The 16,352-nt window shown below is 34.0% G+C and overlaps 2 long non-coding RNA genes across 18 annotated transcripts; both read left to right on the forward strand.

Moving 5' to 3' along the window:
• Positions 1–215: 215 nt before the first annotated feature.
• On the forward strand, positions 216–9,993 carry LOC110688314. Of its 17 annotated transcripts, none has more exons than XR_002504564.1 (12): positions 216–499; positions 692–821; positions 905–1,017; positions 1,427–1,659; positions 4,058–4,194; positions 4,322–4,408; positions 4,931–5,035; positions 5,878–6,329; positions 7,660–7,817; positions 7,904–8,099; positions 8,861–8,978; positions 9,346–9,993. It is a non-coding gene; the product is annotated as an uncharacterized LOC110688314 (long non-coding RNA). The 17 variants fall into 17 exon arrangements; XR_002504550.1 differs by having other exon boundaries at positions 217–499; positions 905–1,021; positions 8,795–8,978; XR_002504549.1 differs by having other exon boundaries at positions 217–499; positions 5,875–6,329; positions 8,795–8,978.
• A 2,826-nt stretch (positions 9,994–12,819) lies between these two features.
• Positions 12,820–14,403, forward strand: LOC110687636. The gene is made up of 2 exons (XR_002504458.1): positions 12,820–13,214; positions 14,179–14,403. It is a non-coding gene; the product is annotated as an uncharacterized LOC110687636 (long non-coding RNA).
• Positions 14,404–16,352: the final 1,949 nt, after the last annotated feature.

Here is a 16,352-nt window from a genome sequence, read left to right on the forward strand (position 1 = left end):
TTTATCCCTCTATTTTTATAACTAAGGGGTGGTATAAGGGGAAGGGAGAAGAGTACCAAATTACCCTTAATGAAATTAAAAGGGTAAAAAGAAAGAATAGAAATTTGTAAAGGTATTTTTTATAATTTTATTACTTATCCCTAATTTATTTCCCATATTTATCAAATATGGGATAAGAATTATTTACCTTCTCCCGCCTACAAATCCCTATCTTTATCCTCCCTCTTTATCCCTATCCCTCAAATTGCTCCACTTTCCCTTTCATTTTGTTCTCTCACTCTCTGCTGATGTCCTCCTATTTCATTTTCTCTCTCTTCAGATTCTCCTATTTTCCAACTTTATTTTGCTCAATTTCTATACATATCAATGCTTTTCTTATCAATTTTTTTTTTTGGTGTAGGAATTGAGCTTAAAGTTTGCATCTTGGATGGAGTGGTTGTGGTTATCTACTGGTGCTCTTTCTAAATTGTGCTCGATCTTCTCGATCATCTCTGGCAAGGTTTTTTTACGTTTTTGTAGTAGATCATTTCTAGGGTTCTTTGTTCAATTAGCTGAGTGAGGTGGATTTATATATATTTTTGGATTTATGATTTGGATTTATATCGAGTAGTTTAACTGGACATAATTGTGGATTGGGTAAATTTTGAGTTTCATCATTTGAAATTTGGATTTTGTAAATTGATTTCTGTAGTTAATTTAGATATTGAACAAGAGAGCGGTTGAGGCTTCAGATGAGCAGCGTCTAATGCCTGACATCAGGACTGGAGACATTGTGCAAATCAAATTGTTTGGTTTAGTAGTGGATGTGGTTCCTCTATTTTGTACGAATACTAAATTGTTCAATTATTTGAGCATAAGATTACTTTGTGTCAATGTGTCTCATCTTTTACATGCTCAATTGCAGGCTGATGTTGATGGTAATGGAACATCATCACAGCCGCAATGCATATGAATGGAATGGAGGAGGAGTGGAGGATCATCTGTACAAGGGCTTTGAATATTTTGACCAAGACAAGAGTGGGTAGCTTGCTCATGGCTTTTAAATATGTTGTCTGCTTTCGAAACATTTTCAACAGCTTTGTATCCTGACTCCTGATTAATGAACACTGCTTGCTTTGATTCTCACCATTGATTTCATGGAAGAACTAGAGCAAGCCTGGAACAAGTATAACATGGGTGATGAGAAAACAATGCAGGAGATAATTGCTCAAGTTGACGCATATAGTTCATCTTCTTGTCTCTGTCTCCTAATTTACCATTTAGTAGATGATCGTAAAGCATAATCCTGCTAGCTGCTGTCTCATTATTCTTCAGCATAGCTTTTGTCAATTTGATAGTTGTGTTCTCATTCATATCGAAGAGACTCGAAGCATATTACTGGCAGAATTATAACTGGACTAAATTACAATTCTTCTCTCCTGTGCAGGATGTTAGAATTAACTATGAGGAATTCGTAGCTATGATGAAGAAAGGCAACCCTGATTTGTCTTAAACAGACGGAGGAGATGATTCATAGGACAGTAACTTTATGAAGACTATCGTGTAAATCTTTTCTACACCAGCCTGGATCGATTGCAGGGATTTTGTCAATATCCGATGCCTTGAAATAGAGTGGATCAAAAAGAAAGACACGCTCAAAGAACGTGCTCAGTCTGTAAGGTTTTGTATCTATACCCTCTTTGTCATTTATATCATTGGAACATTTGGTAGTTTTTTTTTTTGTTTTTTTGGTTTTGCATCTATTTGTTCAAAGTAACATGTTCAGTTTGCAATAGCTTAACCTATGTTTTTCTTGCTTGTATATCAAAGTATGTTGTATGTTCTATCTACTTCCTTTGTTAAATGTTATTTGCAACAAAAGCGGAAGCTAAGCAGTGGCGGAGCCAGGATTTGTAATCCGGGGGGACAATTTTTAGATGTTTAATAATCGACAATAATTATAAGAAAAAAGAAATTGATCACATAAATTGTTTAATATATATATTTGAAATCGCTTATGAGATATGACAATTATTTTTATATGGTGAAAGAGGAGTTGTTAAAAAATTAATTGCATATTAAGAAATTTATTAACCAAATTTTTTTTTTTATGCTGGTAAACCCCAATTTTAAGGTATGTAATCCTTAATAATCGATAAATATGATTTATCAAATGATAAGCATTTACACAAATTGATAGTAGATGTAAAGGGATTTGGGTTACATTTTAAAAAAAAAAATAATAATAAATAAATAAACTTTCTTTGACTAAAAATAAAATTGGAAACTTAGTTCCAAACAAGCTATAAAAAAAATAGAATTTAGGCACACATAATTAGAGAGATAAAAAAATACGGAGACATGTGTTCATTACAAATAGTTTAATAACACATTAGTAATCACTATCAACAAGGCGATACTTGATTAAACAGTTAAATGAGAGTAATTAGAGGTTTGAAGACTTATAATACTTTGTATATATAAATTACATACTATATAATGAAATTTAAAAACCAGTAAAAAAAAAAATGGCAAAATCCAAAAACAAGAAAAAGAAGTTAAATAGGAGCACTTTGTCTAAACTATAAAATGAAATAAAAATAAAGTCCAAAAATAGCAAAAAGAAACAAAAAAAATGATCGGGTAAAGAATCGAACCTAGGATCAAAGAGAAATACAAGCTTTACTCAAGCCCATCAACCACCAGACCAAATGTTGTCTTTGTTATATAAGGTATACATGTAAGGTATTTATTCTTATTTACAGCATTTATTTAAGCTAACATAAATTAAATTTTTTTTTGGAAAAATGGGGGACAACCGTCCCCCCTTGTTCCTACATGGCTCCGCCCCTGAAGCTAAGCATTATTTGCAACATTTCTACATTTTTCCATTTTTAGTAAATTTCTTTTAATTAAAATTACAAAACACCTTTACATAAAACTTAACAAACTCAATTACATACTTAAAACATAATTAATTAAAACTAATCTAATCTAATTAACTCATCTTATCTTTATGAAATCATCATATTAATCCGCATTCTTTTCTTCATCTTCTCCATTATCTTTCTCTCTGTTTCTTCATTACCAAATTTCTTCATCTTCTTCCTCTTCTCCATTATCTTTTTCTGTCCTCCTTCAAACCCTATTCTCATAAATTGAAGAAGAAGAAGACCACCCTTTAGTTGCTTCAATTCCTTTCGTGGGGGTGGGTTTGATTCCAAATGTGATGGTTCGTGTTCTGGGTTGTGGGTTTTGGGTTCAAGTTCAAGTTCTTGGATTCGTGGGTTTGATTGTGGGTTCGTGGGTCCTTTAAGTGTGGGTTGTGGTCCGTGGGTTTGTGAGCTTAGTTGTGGGTTCATGGTTTCGTGGGTTCATGGGTTCATGGTTTCGTGGGTTCATGGGTTCTAGGTTTTGGGTTCGTGGGTTCAGGGAGGGTGGGTGGTCCTGGGTGGTGTGGTTGGTGCCATGGTGGTGCTGGGTGATTCAGTATAATTGTGGTTTAATTATTTTTTGGTTGGATTAATTTTCAAGGATATGCCCTAATTTTTCAATAATCATGCATAAGAACTTTTGTCTAGGAGTCCGCGGCTCCGCGCGGACCCATTTGTTGCAAATAACAAGCTATATGAATTCAAATCTGAGTCACCAAATTCATGTTTAAGCTATTTCATTAGATGTTCAAGAGTTCTAAAATGAAGTATGATGAAGAAATTAAGTATAATCATCTTGCCTGCATTGATTTCTTATGTATGCATGTGGAGGTTTTTTTTTTTTTTTTTTCCTGATTTTGAGTTCTCATATTATTATCATATACATTAAAGTATGTATTTTCTGATCTTTGATGCAAGCTATCTGATTATTTGTTGATGGGTATGGGTTTAGTGAAATTTTCGTTTTTTAAATGGGAATATGATGTTAGGTTTCATTTTTTGTTATTGAATTGATTGAAATAAATTATATTTGTTGATTAAATTTATTGTTGAAATGAACTGATTTATATTGATTTTAATGATAAAATTATTTTTATTGAATTTACAATAATTAAAATTGATAATGTCTGAATGATTTATTTCAGAATTGAAAAGAGGAAAGAGCCTTAGCCAAGTAGGGGAGAAGTTTTTTTTTTTTCCCTGCATTTTTAAATGTAGTCTGCTGGGCTAGCTTGACAAGCTAAAGTGGGAGAAAAACCATCTCTCGAAAGGGGAATCATCAGTAATTTCCAGCTTTTAATCAAGCAGACTCCTTGTTGCTTTATTCTTGCATTTCATCTCTAAAATCAGTCCAAAGCCATGTTAACTCATATCACATGCTTACATTATTATCGTCTGACACATTTCAGGCTAAGAGAATGGATATTGTGTGGGGAGAAACAGCTGGAGAGCATGGCTGGCTTTGGTTGCTTTGCTATATACTATTCAATTTGCAGGTAGTTGGGATTATATTTTCTGCTTTAGGAAGATCTTTTAAATTATAAATTGCTATAGGGCTATTGATTGCTGCATATTGTCTTTAGGTCCATTAGGATAAGGAATTAAAATTACATTAAAAAATAGAGAGTAAAAGCTTATTATCCCATTTGGAGTTACATTCTTAGAAATCTATACACGATTACATGCTTAGGCTTGCACTTCGCATAAATTAATGTGTGATCAGGTTTAGGAGGGTTTTTTCTTTTCTGGCCAGGGGTGATCTTGAAGAGGAGCTAGGGAGGGGAAGATAGTGGAACAATTAGTCAGTATCTAATAATGAATTTAAATTTCCTTAAAAAATAGAGAATAATCTATTTCCCATTTGGGGTTTACATTCTTACTCCCTCCGTCCCTTTAATAGATGTCTATTTCTAGCATTTATTACTCACATAATAAAGAGAAGTAGGCATCCAATTAAGGGACGGAGGGAGTAGTAATCTATACAGTAATACACGACTACATGTTTAATGTGTGATCAGGTTTTGGAGGTTATTTTCTTTTCTGGCTGAGGGGTGATCGTGAAGAGGAGCTAGGGATGGGAAGATAGCGGAACAATTAGTCAGTATCTAATAACTGTCACAAGTGTATGACATCAAGAATTCAAGCTTTACTTATTATTCTTGATTTAATGATTACCATACTGTTCTTTTCATTTTGTTGCTATAGATGCGTGTGTGGTTCTTATTTGCTGCAGAAGCTTGCAACAATATTTGTGTGATTTAACATGATTATAGCTTGGCTGATATCACATTATATTAAATTACTATACTTAGACTCTTGGTTCAGCTAGCTAGCTATGGTAGAATCAGTTGATCAGTTTACCTGTTACTGTTTCTTGTATCCTTCCATTAAACCTTTTATCTGGTTAAATTACGCTATCAAAAATAGTGCAATCTTCATTGTAATTTGACAATTCATCTTTTATCATTGATCACTTTGAAAGACCATGTTTATAACTAAGCAGTGCCAGCCTATGTTACATGGACTCGGGTACCCATGTCCAACACAGGTATGTATCCAAGCGTCCGAATCGGCTATTTTGTGAAAAAAAAAAAAATCCATGGTTTTGAACCAAAAGTAAAGTGTCCAAGTGTCATACCCATGTCCGAGTGTCGAGGGTCCGACATGGGTAGTTGAGGTGAAATGAAGAGTCCATGTAACATAGGTGCCAGCAGAACCTGGATTAAATTCAGTACTAATATATGTTGTTCATATGCTCTATTGATATGAAAATGAACCAAAGAATCCCTATTGTACTTTTGATTTAGCAACTTAGAGGTTTTTTCCCGCAACACCTGGATTAGATTTAGTACTAATATATGTTGTTCATATACTCTGTTGATATGAAAAGGAACCAAAGAATCGCTGTTGTACTATAAAGTTAGGCATATTACAACCTCTAAGATGTTTTCAAATGTAAAAGCAGGACTATTACAATGTTATGGCCGGAGAAGTGAAGTATGAAGGAATCTATGATAATGACCGCCCAACTCTCCGCCAGGTCGATCCAAGAGGTCCGTGGACAAGGATCAATTGCAATACACTGAGATCCTTAGGATGCGTGATCTTCCTTTCTCTGTAACCAGCGTAGACCTACTGAAATTCTTTGGGGATTTTAAGTTGGGCAGAGGATAAAATCCACGTAGAAAGCCAAACAAATGGGAAGGCTATTGTAGAGGCATATGTTAAATGTTTTTCAGGAATATAGGTATCGAAAAGCTCAAACTCCTCCCTCATTTCGATCACAAGATCGAAGATGGGCTTCCATGGCAGAAGCTCATGGGTCTTCTCTCAGTCTCTCTCCTCTACGTTCTTCTCCTCTTCTCTCAATTTCATACCTTTTACCCTCATGGTGTTGCTCCTCGAGATTTCCAACTGGTAATTTTTTTCTAAACTATATTTGGTTCTTCGTTTCATCTTCCTATATTTGATTCTTGTTTATTGGATGTAATTTTTGTGGGTTTGCTAATTTGATCGGTTTGATTTGGGGATTTAGGGTTATCATTGAAAAAAAAAAAAAAAAAAAAAAAAAAAAAAAAAAAAAAAAACTGATATTGAATTCTTATATTTTTTTTTTTACATGAAACCACTAAATCTTGTGGTATCTCAACTCTCACTATTCCCCTTCCAGCCACCCTGTGCGGCAACTAATAGAAACTATGAGCCATCCATCGATGACGACCAATGCCTGATGGAAAAATCCACCACTCATCTTTCTAAACTAAATTATTTTATGTTGGATTTTATTCTTTTAGTCTTGACAATAATGTCTCATATTACTCGATTCTTTTGCATTCTCAATTTTGTGATGCAATTCAATAATTTTTTTTTTATTGATTCTTTTACTCAAATTTATGAATTAAGGGAAAATGGAGTAACTCACTTGCTGGGAAATGGAAATTTGAGTAAAAAGTCACACTTTGTTTCTATTTCTTTCTATAATTAAAAAATCAAGAGAAATAATTGATGAATAAGAATGAAGTTAGGAGTCATGGGATAGCACTAAAGATAATTAATGTGCTCATTCTAAAGAAAACCGCCATTAAGAATCCGCCTGTAAAAGACAAGGCGATAATCTTGAAAAGTATTTTTTGCCAAATTTACACTATATGATTTGGTCTATCTCAATGTGTATGGATTATGTTGTAATTATTGAGGCAATCAAATATTTGACAATATCTGGAGATTTTAATGTTAGTGGATGGGAGCTTGTTAATTGTATCAGAAGAGAGGAAAAATATCTAGAGAGAGAAAATGAAGGAAGGAAATTGTGTTTGTTATTTCTGAATAAATGATATTATTACAGGAGGAAGCTATTTATAACTCAACTACCAACTTACTGCTAGCTTACAAAATGGATGCTGACTCAGCAATCCTGATAACTAATTCTGTTACAAGAGATTCTTTAGTGCTAGCTGGTGTAGTATAACTATCCTGCACCGCACCTATGCTGCTATAATCAACAGAGCTTGATCTCGAGCTCGGTCACACTCCTAATGTCAATGATAGTAGATAATTGGGAGGGGGAGATTATGAAAGAAATTTTGCGATTGTTGCACTTTGTTTTTTAAATGTCAGTCAGTTATCTAGAAAATTTGATTTGTTGCTAACCTTAATTGGTATAGATAGAAGAATCTATTTTTAATGTATTTGAGCACTTTTCTTATCCTCTCCTTTTCCATTTGGATGATTTTGGATTATATTTCAGGGGTTCACAAATGGCTACTAAGCTAGAAAACAATGCTATTCCAAACTCTACATTTTCCTCTCGATCTCCCTTTTGGTCAAGTTCATGCATCTGTTGATTCTGAAATTGATCCAAACTCTTACTTGCTTGAGAAGTTCAAGCTTTATGAAACTCAAGCGGTACTAAATTTATCACTTTTGATTATTTCAATTCACTTAAGCCCTGATATTTAATTGATGAATGTTTTTCAATTTAATTTGTGCAGAGGTTTTATCTTATCGGAATACGGAAGTGCTCCAAATATTGAAAATTGACCGATGCGAGCCATCAGAATTGAACATCAGTGAAGATCTAGTGGTAATATTCACCACAGGAGGTGAAGAACCTGTTGCAGCAAATTGCAGAGGGGCATCAGGCTTCTGAAGGGTTGAATTTTGTTGCTTATTCCAAGACAGTTTGAGGTAAATTTAATGCCTTGGTGTGTTTAAATTCTCATGCTACATCTTTGGAACTTTGTTACTTTTGAGACTTGGTTAAGATATTGGTTCGATGTTCTGAAAAATTAGTCCCATATTGGTTTCCCCGCCTGATTTGTGATGATAATATAGTAGTTTTACAGTTTCTTTTGCTTTCCTGATTGAGGTATGTGGTGATTTATTAAGGAAGAATTTGAGTGTAAGATTTATTTAGATTTAAAAGGTGTAAGATCAATTGGTTTCTCCGCGTGATTTGTGACGAGTGTTTTGCAATGTGATTTTTGTTTCTGTCCATTACTTTGATTTATTAATTGTTTATTTTTTGTCCTATTAGCTCCAATCTTTTTTAGTTACTCTTATTATCTTAACCTTTTTTTTTTTTGTTTATGTTAAAACCTTTCTTTATATGATAGTTTAAATATATTGTGAGGGCCGTTAATTCTCACATTAATGTATCATTATGTGTTTTTGTTGATTTGATGAGGATTTATATGAAAAGATTAGGTGTTGTGTTGGAATTTAAATAGGACCTCCCTACATACATGCACCCTGACAAATACTACGTATCTTGGAGGGATGAGTGGTTTATGGTTTAACCAGAGAAAGGGTTTGTGACCAGTACACTCACTGCATTAATCTTTGCTGGATCACATGCTGATTTTAATAATGTTCTATCGCAGAAACTATGTTGTCCAGTACAGTTTGTCTCTCAGTCTAAAGGGAACTATGTGCATCTCTGCATGCAGAAATTCAGCAGCCATGTGGTTGAAACTTCGAGCATTTTTCAACCAGTGTACGAGGATAGTCACCAATTCAAGGTCTGCTTCTAATAACATCCAAGAGTTTACAGGGTTAGTCACCAAGGTCTGCTTCTTGTAAACGCTTCTTAACTAGTTGTTTTCATGTCCTGTTATGCTCATCTATGAAGTAGAATAATTATCATGCTTGATTGGTGAATGGAAATTTCAGGATTTTGGAACCCAAATAGTAATATGTGATTATACGTTGATAAGAATATCAATGAATTTAAAGATGGTGAACTGTTATATTTAACTGAGGATTGCAATAGAAAAACTATGAAATGGAGATGAGTAGGGGTGATAGTTATTATTTGTTTTAGTGTGCTGGCTAACTTTTTTGCCTATGAAAGTATTCATTTACAATTCTTTGTTGTCCTTCTCTGAAATGATGAAATTGCAGTATTCTCATCCTCTTAAGTGTGGGTGTGCAGCGCACTGGGCTAGGGATTGCCCGTCGAGTGGTGGTGGAAGGTATCCTTCACAATCTGAATTTGGTAGATTTGGTCTGCAGGGAGATCGTGATTATGACTGCTGGGGGGTGCTATGGCAGTAGAGATTGTTTGGAGAACAGAAATGGGTATCCGCCTGCTAGTGATCATTCTGGAAGCGATAGATATATGGATCGATGCCCCTTAAATATGGCCGGGATAGAGATATGGAGGCGTTAAGAGGTGGTGATAAGTATGCTGCTAGTGGACGAACTCCCTATGACAGAGAAAGCTTTAGATACCAGGCTCACCCTTATGATGCTCTGGGAGAAGCAAACAGAGTTGATATCGCTGTTGGTTTTGCTCCTCTAATGTTGTGCAAACTGTTGTTTTCTAAGTAGATGCAGAAATGTTGGATATCGTCTCCTTTGCGTGTTCGTATTCTGTCCAGACAAGTAGTGTGCCCAGAAAAAATTTAAGAGTATGGATAACTGTGGTGACCTTATTAGTTGACCTGTAGGAGTATTTATTGGGAGGAAATTATTTGAATATATGGACTATTATACTCCGTATGTATGTTTTAGTTGAATGTAAGGATGGACAAGATGCACATAGATCAATTTGATTTCTTTTGACGGGCATTGATTATTAGAGCTTATTGAGGAAGCACTTAGGATTATCTTATTAATTTATTTATTTATAATTATTTATTTTTTTATTTTTTATCTTTTCGGTGTAAGCAATTAATTACTACTTGCAAGGATCTTCACATTGTAATGAAAAAAAAAAAAATGCTTAAACAATTTACTCCCATGGATTGGTACTATTTTTCTCTTAGATTCAACACATAATAATCAGTCGTTCATTCTTTGTTACCCCGTACATAACAGCCCCAAATGTTTCCAGAACATCATCGTTATCTCTGTATTAGTATTGCCCTACCTTTTTTTTTTTTTTTTTTTTGACGGGAAATGGTACCAGAAATTATTAAGCAGCAGGAGGGCTAAAGTCAGCCATTACAAGCTCCATAAGAGCACTTGGAATGTCTTCCATCCAAACCATAAGCTCCTCATAGTTACAACTTAAAGAGGCTAAACTATGAGCAACCCGATTCCCCTCCCTCTTGACAAAAGAAAAAGAAACAGAAACACATGAAAAGGAAAGTTGTAAAATGTCTAAAACAATCGAACCAAACTCCAAGGGACTAGCATCAGACTTGACCAAGAAGTGGTAAAGTTTTAAGGCATAGCTTGTTTAAGCACATTTCTACGCAGCCACAAGCCCCATATAATGCTCCAAAAAATACTCCACCATTGAGTATCTTTATGCCTATACCTCACCGCAGCACACCACCTTCTAAATTTGGGAATGAGAGGGGGGTTGTCTTCCGGGGTGGGGGAAGGGAAGGGGAGCAGTCTCGGGGTTAGCTTGTTTACCGGTGGGGGAAGGCAGGGGGTGGGGCGTGGTTTATTTTTATTTTTTTATTTTGGACCAATCACGTGTTGACACGTGTTTATTCAGGGTATAAATCGATAAATGTAGGATTATTAAAATGAAATTTTCCATATTTTGTGCTTTTTTTTAAAAAAAAATAATCTATCCCCGGGCTTCAAATCAAGCAATCAATTGTGAGTCTATGCGTTCCTAGCCATAATTTGTAACACCCTGTTTTTAAGAATCACTATTTCATGTGCATTTCAACCTATTAAACCTAATTTCTAATTTAAATTTCAATTTCTAAATTGAAATTTTAGATAATTAATATAATCATTATTTTGACTAATGGGTCATCCCAAGCTTTTGAAACCCTAATTATAATGCTTTGACAAAACAATTGAAAGTTATTATTTAAAAGGTTTTATATTTGAGTTTCAATCATTTCAATTATATTTGACTTGTTTGTGTTGATTTTAGGCTTAATGGGTGATTCCTTGAGCAACTTAAGCGTCAATTCGGTAAGTGTTACACTTAAATTATGGGCGTGTTCGGCAAAATGTAGCTGTAGAGGTAGCTGTTAGCTGTCAATTCAACTAGCTGTTAGCTGTGAAAAATAAATAATTAAGTATGAGTGTTTGGTAAACTAGCTGTTGATTAGCTATTAGCTGCAAAATTATAAAAATATAGAAGAAAATTTATAATTCGTACCTAGTGTTTCTCAAAAGCTAATAATATTAACTTTTCACAAAAGCTACTCCAATTACTAAATTCTACTTCCACCACTACATTGCCAAACACTAATATTTTTTTTACTTAGTAATGGTTTAAATAAGTCAAACCACTAAAAGATACCTAAAAGCTACTCAAAAGCAAGTGCCGAACACGCCCTATATGTAATTTTGATATTATTTAATTTATTAAAATTGATATGGGTCATCATATCATGGGTGATTCCTTGACTAAAGTGCCATTTTGATAGGTATGAAATGATTTTAAGGTTTATTTTAAGACGTTTTACGTTCAACCGTATCAATATCGATAAATAAAGTTGTATTGGGTGATTTCGTTAACTCGTTTAACAAATTGGTATTGTTTATAAGCCATTCTTTAATTCTTATATTTATAAAAACTCATTATAATGTCCTTTTATTAATTAGGTCATTATAAATGAATAAAATTATTAGTTTCACATTTCGCTTTTATGTAGCTTTTCTGTAAATATGAACTTTAAATATATTTTTGTATCGTGATTTAATTCATTTAAATTATTAGGTTAATTTGTAAATTACCACCTAAAAATGTACCTGTTTTTTAAATAACCACCCGTTTAATTTTTTATTTTAAATTACCACCCCTTAAATTAAATAATCACTCAGATTACCACCCATTTCAAAATTCCGGTTGATTTTCCGTCTGTGGGCCCCACCTAACGGCTATTTTGACCATTTTGACTGATTTCGCCCCCCGACTTTTTCTCTCTCCATCTTTTCTCTCTTCTTCCTACCTTCTTTAACCTTCAATCCTTCTGTTTCAAGTTCACTTCCAAATCTACCTTCTTCAACCTTCTTAATTTTTTCGAAATTGAAGTAGGAACCCTAATTTCATAAAACCCCCAATTCAATTAAAATAGGAACCCTAATTTAAGAAAACCCTCAATTCAATTGAAGCATGAACCCTTATTCGAAACATTGAAATTTCCAAATCAACCAAATTATTATTTGCATTATTATTGATATGATTATTTAGATATCAATAATATAATTTATAATATCGTTTTAAAACGCATTTTAAATCGCCTTATGACACTTCTCCTCCCTAGTCTAGTTTCGGGCCTATTAGTTGATTAGACCTTCTAAGAGGTGTTACGGGCCTATCTTAGGCGTGTAGTTAAGTTGTACATTAAGGCCTAATAAGGTAAGCTTAACAATCCATCGCATCCAATTGAAGCCCAAAAGGAAAGCCTTGAACCTATGTATTATGAGGCTTGTTCGTGAGCTTCATTTGAGCCCATTTTAGGCTGATTTACACAGCAGCTTTAAGGGATTAGTGGCTGATCAATTTGCCCTAAGTAACCTCCTCTAATCAATGGTAATAACACCTAGTTATGGCTGCCCAACTCCTCCTCTTCCCCTTCCCTTTTTACGTACAAAACAAGGCTAGCTTTCATCAGTTTTCTTCACCAAAAAAACGCTGCACTACTCTCTTCATCTTTTTCGTGGGTTTCAAAGGCAAATCAAGGGGGAAATTAAAGCCTAATTTGCTGCTTAAATCTACTCCAATTCGTGCCCAAATTCCTCCTCTTCGAAGTGTCAAAACCGAAGAACTTTGAGGGCTTTTAAGGGGCTGCTTGGACGTGCCATGAGCATGGGTTTGGGGGCTGATTTCATAAATTTTCTCTCCTCTTTCTAGTCTATATTTTGGTCACGCTTCAAGAGGTAATTAGCTTGGGTTGGAACTAGAGGGTTTTGGGGTTGGATTGATGGGTAGAAGCATGATTAGGGTAGGTTATATTTGTGATTTTCGTTGCCCTTCTTGCTGCAGAATTTTGCATGGTTTAATGCCCAATTTGATGAGTTTTATTCATGTTTTCATGCTCATATGTAATGAATATCACAACCTAGTTGTTGTGTGGTGTTCTTGTGATGATTTCATTAGATTTAAACATGGTTGTAGGGGTTTAATGGACTGGTTATATTTGCTGAACGTTTTGCATGTTTTAAAGGAAATTTCTTGTTATTTAATCATTATTATGCCTTACTTGACTTAGTATGGGTTAATTAGGTATAAGTTCTATGTGTTAAACTTTGATTTTGGGCATGTTTCGGACTTGTTTTGGGCGGGGGAAAGTGAAATCCACGAATGGAATTACAGCATGTTAAGCATGAGTTTAAGGTCTTAGATCTGATTATTTTGATTGATTTGCTTGCCCAAAATAAATTATTATCATGTTAGGCTATCACCAAATTAATTTGGCATGAATCCAACCAAGTTGCTGCCTTCCATTGTGAAATGTGTGTGATTAGAGAGTTTTTAAGATGTGTTTTGCCTAATTTCTAAGCTCAAATGCATGATTAACATGACCTATTGTGGTTTTAGAGTGTGTACAATAATGAGCTAAGCTTACTTTCATGTTTAAGGTGGGTTTTGGGTGATTTGGTGTGATTGGTGCAAACCAAACAGCCGCTAAGTGTTTTAATATTGATTTTCAGTTTTAAGTTGATTATAAATTATTTCACAGTTTGTATCGTTAGATGGTTTTAAGTAATATCATTTGAGTTTTCAAGTTGTTTGTGTTGTGGTTTCTTTTTATTAATTTAAGTCTGAAAGCTTCTATTTCTAATTTGAGGAGGAACTGCTAGTTGCTCTCCACTGATTGTGGAACGTCGTTGTAATTTGCAGGTTTTATTTATTTATTTGAACATTGTGACGATGGGTTGGGAATTGAGAGTTTAAGACCCAACTTTTTGGGCTTGCATGCTTTTGTTGTTAGTTGATTGTTAAGTGCTTTGAATTTGGTTTTAGTTTGATTTCAGTTTGGCCGATAAGGGTTGTTCTGCCCTTGGTTTTTGAATGTAATTGATTTGCCTAAGTTTATGTTCATTTGTTATTTTCCTTTTCACCGTATAGTTTGCTCTTTAGGTTAAACAACTTATTAATTTAGATGTTTGAATGACTTAAACTTAACCTTTAGACCTAGGTTAAGCTTGACTTTGTCAATCGAAGTTAAGTAGCCTCTCTCGTTCAGGTGTGATTCCACTAACGCTTTCAGTTCTAAAAGAACGGGGTGTTACATTATTAGTTTGCCAATTAAATTGGTCAATTAATTTAATAAATAAATTTATTTAAATTTAATCATCCAGCAAAAAACCGGGTAGTAAAATTTTTTGGCTCGAGACAAGGTCTGATACTCATCTAGAAATCTAATACTAATTTCGAAAGCATAAAACGAATTACTCCATAATAATAATAATGATAATAATAAATAAATAAAAAAACTCAATATATAATTTTGTTCTTCGTGGCATAAAGTTCATTTTATTCTATAATAATCCAAATAATTTGTTTCCTCAAAAATAAAAATCCAAATAATCTAAAGTTAGAATTATAAATTTAAAACCAATTTTTGTCTCTCATTAATTTTATGAATGTCATACAATTGGAGCTGAGATATAAATATAAGAAGTAAAGCAAACTGTAGTAATGCAATGAGATGGAAGCCGTGATGCAACAACATAGGCCAACAGCAGCTGCTGGGACTATCAGACCCTGAACAATGCCAAATCATGAAATCCAGTGCTTGTTCCAAATGCAAACAAATGGTAAGGGCAAAAGATCATAGAGAATTTAACAGCATATATAGATAAGCTACCTATTGAGCTTATACACCAGGAAGGACTAATGGTTAACTTCAAAGTTTAAGACACAAAAAGATAATCCTTGATTCTCTTCACATTCTCATTTAGTAATCCCTAGTTTCATTCTCTTCACATTCTCATTTAGTAATCCCTAGTTTCAAGGTCATGCATAAAATGTAGCCGACTCCTCTTCTTCAGCATAGACTGGAGACCTGAGTTCAACAAAATTAACATTTTTCAAAAGTACACTTCTTCAAATCTTCAATTAAATATGTCTAGCAAAAATAAAAATAAAAATACCGTCAGTCAAACGATCTCAAAACCCTCATTTCATCCTCCTTCACTTCATATCTCTCACCTACAAAAAACCAAGATACCATATTATATTACCAAAATACTGTATTATATACTAACATTAATTACAGCAAGATTATATATAGATTTTTACCTGTATATGAATAAATAACAGAACAATCCTGCTTCTCGAGTATGATATTGCTGTTGCTGGCAATGTACTGAGCTAATCTATCATCGGGCTCTACCAAAATACGGTAGAGACACCTCCAGACATCCGGAGAACCCCTCTCGTTTTCCAACCACCTATCTAATATCTTTTCACGCTCAAGAGTTGATCTGTGCCCGCTGCGTTTCTTCAATCGTATATTTCCTTTGTATTCCTCTGGAAAAAATAAATAATAGTTCTTAATAAAAAAATAACAATAAATAAAAACAAAAATAATTGCTTATAATTCATCAGGACATAACAAAAGATTCATTCAAACCAATTTTTACGCACAAAAGAAGAGCAGCATATATTACATTAGGAGGTTTAAAACCTCAAAATAGACATAGTAGTTCTTAGACAAGAACTAAGAGGATAAAGCAAACACATTACAGCACCAAGTTAAAACCAAAAGCAGAATATGTAGTGGATACATAATGTTTTCTGAACATGAGGAGCAGGAATCAAGCATTATGAGACCTTGTGATTATGGATGCATACTTCCAATCTGAGCTAACCCAAGGCAGAGCATTTCCCTTTGTTTTAAGATGAAGGGGAGTAACCTTCCGATTTCTTTTGAGAAGAGAAGCAAGAAACACAATAACCAATAGCTAGAAAGTGAATTCTACTGTGCCAAGCAGTAACCAATAGCTAGAAGCTAAGCTAATGCAGCCCCTACTGCCTTGAAATTAATAGCCAGTTTACCACCTCCTTTA

Source organism: Chenopodium quinoa, unplaced genomic scaffold, assembly GCF_001683475.1.
Source record: "Chenopodium quinoa cultivar QQ74 unplaced genomic scaffold, ASM168347v1, whole genome shotgun sequence".
Classification (NCBI taxonomy): domain Eukaryota; kingdom Viridiplantae; phylum Streptophyta; class Magnoliopsida; order Caryophyllales; family Amaranthaceae; genus Chenopodium; species Chenopodium quinoa.